General features: G+C 39.2%; 1 protein-coding gene across 3 annotated transcripts in view; it reads right to left on the bottom strand.

Moving 5' to 3' along the window:
* FHIP1A (FHF complex subunit HOOK interacting protein 1A) overlaps window positions 1-1,897 on the bottom strand; it is a 334,888-nt gene extending 332,991 nt beyond the window's left edge. For all 3 annotated transcript variants that reach the window (XM_082248315.1, XM_082248314.1, XM_082248317.1), the window contains exon 1: window positions 1,510-1,897. The gene's annotated coding sequence lies outside the window, so the exon portion shown is untranslated. The remainder of the gene's footprint in view (window positions 1-1,509) is intronic.
* Between the last annotated feature and the right edge of the window lie 4,377 nt (window positions 1,898-6,274).

Raw genomic sequence — 6,274 nt, 5'->3', positions numbered from 1 at the left:
AAAAGCCCATCTATAAGGGAAGGAAAAATGCTTCTGTGCAGTTGTTCTACCCACCGCCCCCACCCCCTACCCGATGCTGTAAGGTTGCACGGGTGAAATGCTTGTTTAGGTCTAGGCCAAAAGCAATTTTACTTACCTGATTTTCCACTACCCAGGCAATCGGCGCTCTCTTCTCCCTTACACTCTGGCAGTAGACTGTCCCCGGGGTCCTTGCAGAGATTTGGGCTCTACATTGGACTTGATGACATTAGATGACCTTACTATCTCGGAAGGGTAGGGGCAAAAAGGTTGCTGGGACCCACTCTTACAGACTGGCAGAAAGATTTTGTAGGAGGAATGGGTAAATAAAAGTACTTTTTGCAGCCCCCTAGACCTGAACGCGCATTTAATCCTAGGAGTGCCCCATTGTAAGGAAGGACTTTTCCTTTCCCCCGGAGTTCAGCTTTAAAGAAGGCACTTTGGCCCTGCACAGTATACATATTCCAGGGGGCTGAGATAACATTTTAGAACATCCTAATATTACTTGAGATATAATAATAGGTTGTAAATGCAGCAGTGGCAGATTTGTAGATTGTAAGCTCTCAGGAGCAGGGCCCTCCTAATCCTCTTATCTTGAATTGTTTTGCAACTGTACTGTCTATCTTTATTTTATAAAGTTCAGTGCAAACTGTTAGTCCCCATTCACACTAGCGCGACTTGTCAGGCGACTTGGTCTCCTGATAAGTCGCGTTGGGTCGCTCACCATTGATTAGCACAGGACCCATTCTAATAGGAGTGACACAAGTCGCTCCGACTTAGAAAAAGGGTCCGGTACTACTTTGGGGCGACCTGAAGGCGACTTGCATTGACTTCAATGATATGAAGTCCGTGCAAGTTGCCCCATCAAGTCGTGTCGCCCCTGTCTGAACGGGGTCTTAGCGCAATATATATCCTGAATATAGTAATAACAATAAACAATTGATACATTGCTGTTTCAATAAACTACTATAGCTACACTTTAAAGTTTTGTTATATGTCATCTACAAGTTAGTGAAACACTTGTCATTAGAGGTCAAAAATGTACTTACGTAAAACTTTTTTTCCATATTATTTAAGAATGGAGTGATAATATTTATTTCCCCTTATCTGATACGGTATCATGAAAGTCAAACAATAATAAAAACCACATTACACACAGAGACTGACTGGCAAGGAATATAAAAAGTCAAATGAAAAATGCCAATCACATTCACCTTTTCACCCAGCATCTGTACTACGCAAATGATCGCTTTCATCACTAGTAGTGGTACCAGAGGGCATCACAAGCTGATAACATTTTTGGAGTATTTTAATAACACTCCGAGTAGGAAGGCTTTCTAGTTTAAATCTCATCTCGTACAAAAGCTAAAAAGGACACTTAAGAGACTATTTGTCAGCACAGTCATTAGCAGCGATGAAAGCACACCAGAATCCGTAACTGCAAATTGCATTATACACCATCACAAACAAAATAAATAAAATAACCTATACCTGTGGAAATGAGCCTGGGATGAGCAGATGTTGAAGACGACGATGGTGAATTATGTAGTCAGCTACAGCAAATAAAGTTTTCCAATCCACAGGACTGCGACAGGCACAGAAGGCCGGTAGGCTGTTGTCATCCACTCCTACGGAGAGGTGAGACGGCCAGGTAAGCCCTACTGGAGAAAAGGAAGAAGGTCTTACGACATAATCCTGGGAGATGCTGGGAGATCGTCAGTGAGAGACTCGACAATTAAGCTTCTCTCAGGTTTATCCTGACTCCTAGCAAACATGAAAAACACCACAGCAGATTGTGTGTATGGGTGGGGAGGAGAGACACTGGATTAGTAGACTGGCTGAGAATTTGTTTCTGACTTAGGAACAAGCAAGGCCAGAGGGGAGGGGGTGGGGAGGACTGGATTGTACAGGGAGGAGTTGCTAAACCTGCAGAGCCATAGCTGAGGTGTGTGAAATTACTTCTTTGCAATGTGAGGCCGCTGATCATAGCCTCTAATTACCATACCTCCTGTAAAAAGTGTCTTGTGATTGTTACCGGCATGAGAAATGAAAGCAGAAAGTTGCCAGAAGCATGCACTTTAACGCACAAACACACCGATAAACACACACTAAGAATGCTATCTTTACAAGCATGTAAATATAACCCATTTAAAGAAGTTGTACTGTTGCTACTTTACATACTGAGGGACTCTTGCAGTATATATTTTATGCAAATGCAACAGGTATAGTAGAAACCTTGGTCTTCTATTTTTATCTTGATTGACTAAAGGCCCGTACACACTTGACAGAAATCGGATGAAATATCCTCTGATTTTTCTCTCTCTTGCTCAGTGTTCATAACCGTTTTTAGTTGACAGTGCATAAATGTTCACGAAATTTCTCGTCTGATTTATTTTTTTTTTTGGGACATTTGTTTCTAGACTTCCTGGTCGCCAGCAACTTCAGATCATGAGCGGTCTTTCGTATACAATTTTTCACGGACGTACTACATACACATTAAACGAAAATTGGTCGTCTGGGGACGGACGATAAAAATTTTGGTGTTTGTCCCTCCGTTTTTTTTTCGTTGAAAATGTCGGCATCGGCTGCTGAAAGTTGTGTACACACTAGCCGAAAATCGTACAATTTTACCTTGGACCGGAATTTTTGGCAGATTTTCTACTAGTGTGCACCCCACTTAAGGCAGTATAGAATGTTCGCTTAGTGAATAGGGTGAAGCTATGCTCACTTTAAATAGTCAATGACATGCAAGGTAAATTAGAATTGTATTTTACCTAACACATAATTTTACTTTACACATAATTGGATAATTGAAGTAAACAGAAATGTATTTTATTAACTAAACTAAAAGAACATATACTTTGCAAAGTGTAAAGTCTCCACCCCAATATGCTGAATAATGTTTTTCTGCTTTTCGAATTAGTAGCACATTAATATATCTTAGAATGCGTAAATAAGTCTTGTTTTATCTTTCATTGGTTTTTTATTAAAGTTTCGTGAGTAGAACAAGGTAAAAGAAGCAAAATATACATGGTATGAGGACATACATAACATGGGGTCAATTCAACTTATACAACACTGACATACAGGGCTGCTGTTAGAAATCGCGGGGCCCCGTACAGACTACCTGGCAGGGCCCCTCCAAGAAAATATTAAAGATATAGTTAGCTAAAATTACCACAAAATCACTATTATCAGACACAAATATAACATAACTCGCATAATTCCTGCTAAATCTAAAAAAAAAAAAAAAAAACTATGTTAAATAAAAAAGAAGATGAGATGAGAAAGATATACAGGCTGGACAGTTGGAGGTCAGTGATCAGAGAGACAGAGAGAGAGAAACAAAGTTACAATTTACAAATAAACACCTGAGCAGAAATAAGTGCTGGGAGGGGGGCCCACACAATGGAGGGGGATTAGTGAGGGACGACTGTCTCTTTCTCAACAGATACAAGCTGATAGCAGGGAGAGGGACAGATCATATTCAGGTGCTGGAGGAAGATTTCTGTATTTGTTGTCCATCACTAATCCCCCTCTCTGTGTGGGCCCCCCTGTGTGCTGGGGCCCCCTACAAGAGGGCTGGTGGTCCCCCCCTATCAGCGGCCCTGCTGACATATCCATGTGATGGTAGCAGATAAAACAAAGGTAAGTAATAAACTCTCCGGTATTACCATAGTGAAATCAGTCTTGTTTATATTCTTTTTAACATAACAATATTTTCCAAGAGTGCATCATTTCCAGACACGGTCGCAAATTTCAGAGATTTATCTCTATATGGCTTCCAAAAAAATGGGCTTGTGATTAGCACTGGACTGTTGCACAATTGACATTCTCTCCTAGAGCTGGTTCTGCTTCATACCACAATAGGCTGAACACTTCTAAGTGCTTCACTAAACAGGCAGCTGCTTTTAAAAATATGGAACATTTAAACAGAGGAGGTCCAAAGCTGGCAAATCCTGCCAATTGGCTAAAGAATGTTGAGAGGCTGTGACACTTTACTGATAAAAATGAAAGACCCTTTTAATGTCATAGTAGTGGATAATACTGTAAGTATCATATTTGCAATCATTAGTAAAGGTTATATGATTAGGTAAACTTCTATAATGTTCATACACTTGCAGATCTAATCAATCAATTACATCAGTTTCAATGGTCTAAAGTGGGGTACACAACTTTCAGCAGCCGATGCTGACATTTTCAACGAAAAAAAAAAAAACGGAGGGACAAACACCAAAATTTTTATTGTCCTTCCCCAGACGACCAATTTTCGTTTAATGTGTATGCAGTATGTCAGTGAAAAATCGGATAAGAAAGACCGTGCATGATCTGAAGTTGCTGACAACCCGGAAGTCTAGGAACAAATGTCTCAAAAAAAAAAAAATCGGACGAGAAATTTAGTGAACATTTATGCACTGTCAACTAAAAACGGTTATGAACGCTGAGCAAGAGAGAGGAAAATCGGAGGATATTTCGTCCGATTTCTGTCAAGTGTGTACGGGCCTTAACACAGGGTTTCTCAACCAGGGTTCCTCCAGAGGTTGCTAGAGGTTCCTTGAGTAATGAGTAATGTCTGCCTCTCAGATAAGTTCCCACTGACACCATTGATCTTCTTTGCTATCTGGAGGTAATTCTTCACAATGACCACCAGTGTAATTAGTATCATTCTTCCCAATGACCATCACACTAATGTATCATGAGTTGTAGATATAGTGATTTTTTATCAGGGGTACCCTGAAACCTGAAAGTTATTTTAAGGGTTCCTCCGTGTTGGAAAGGTTGAGAAAGATTGCTCTAACAGAAGTGGGTAAAAAATGTTAAATGCTAAATGCAGCAAATAACCAGCCGAATTCTTCTACAAAGTTATCAAAATAAAATGTTTATCCAAGTGAGTAGTAGTAAATTCCACTGATCATTTAATTATTATATACAGGTAGCTTGAAAGTTTAGTTATGACCAATGATCCATCATTCCTAATAGCCAAAAACACTGTGCAAGAGAACGTTCAAGCATATGACAGCAGATAGGTACCAAAATTAATTGTTTTCTATGGATATCTGATGGAAATTGATTGGAACACTATCATCATGATTTTGATTTCAGAGTTTGAACAATCCATTAAATTGTACATAAATTATTTGGTGGTCATTTCTCTGGTCAATATGTTACAAATCATTGTATATATGGCCTGCACATAATTGTCAGTGCTCCTTTTTGAGAGCTCTTTTTTTTATTTTATTCGTTTACATTGCTGATATTTTTTACACCACTTTTCAGAATCATATACCTCAGTCCCTGTCTCTGCGGAGCTTAGCTGACCATACATTTGGCCATCTGATTACAATATCCTTTAGGTTTACCAAAAACTATGTAAGGCCTGGGCCTACCTAATCCAAAGTCAATTAAATGTAACTTAATTAGGTAGAGCCTCACATTTTTTGGTAATAGTAAATTTAAACAAAATTGTATGATCACATTGTAATGTGTATGGGCGGTTTATTGTCCCTTTCTCAATCATACATACAGACACACTGAAGGCAGTTTGGTTGGAATTCAATTTGCCATTAGGTTTCTAGACTGTAGGAAAAAATATGGCACCCAGAGGAAAGCCATACAAGCAAACCTCTTTTATATAAGGTCCTCAGTGGGATCCAAACCAAGGGCTCCATTGCTTTATTAAAAAAAAAAAAAAAAAAACGCCAAGTAAGCATTGATAAAATGGTGCCAAAATGTCTAAAAGATGTAACTTTTAAATTAAGAATATGTTCATAGATGCAGGGAAACACTTGCCCAGATGATAATGTCCGTAGGTAGCCACATATATCTCTGAACAGCCACTGACAGGGGAACAATTATTTAATCAGATTTGAAAGCCTCTTCCAGTAGTTGTTGTTTACCCCCTAATAATCCAGAGCTGGCAGCATCCTCCCTTCTACTCCCCCCTCTCCTCTTTATTCAGATAAGCTTTAATGCACAGCAGAAATAGGCTTATACATTTACGGAGCACTCTGAAGAATCTTTAGCTTGAAGGCAGTTAGACCTATTGGTCTTGATTTACAAAAGTATAAAGTGAGGTAGCAAAGCAGGGAAAAGCAACAGATTCCCTTAAAGCAGTGGTTCTTAACCTTGTTGGAGGCACTGAACCCCACCAGTTTCATATGCGCATTCACGGAACCCTTCTTAATTGGAAAAATAAAATATGATTTTTTCAAATTCAAAACATAGGTATATATTTAAAACATAGGTGCACAAAATG

This window comes from Pelophylax lessonae (genome assembly GCF_965119305.1).
Source record: "Pelophylax lessonae genome assembly, chromosome: 1".
NCBI classification, from domain to species: Eukaryota; Metazoa; Chordata; class Amphibia; order Anura; family Ranidae; genus Pelophylax; species Pelophylax lessonae.
This window is presented reverse-complemented; position numbering and strand designations above follow the sequence as displayed.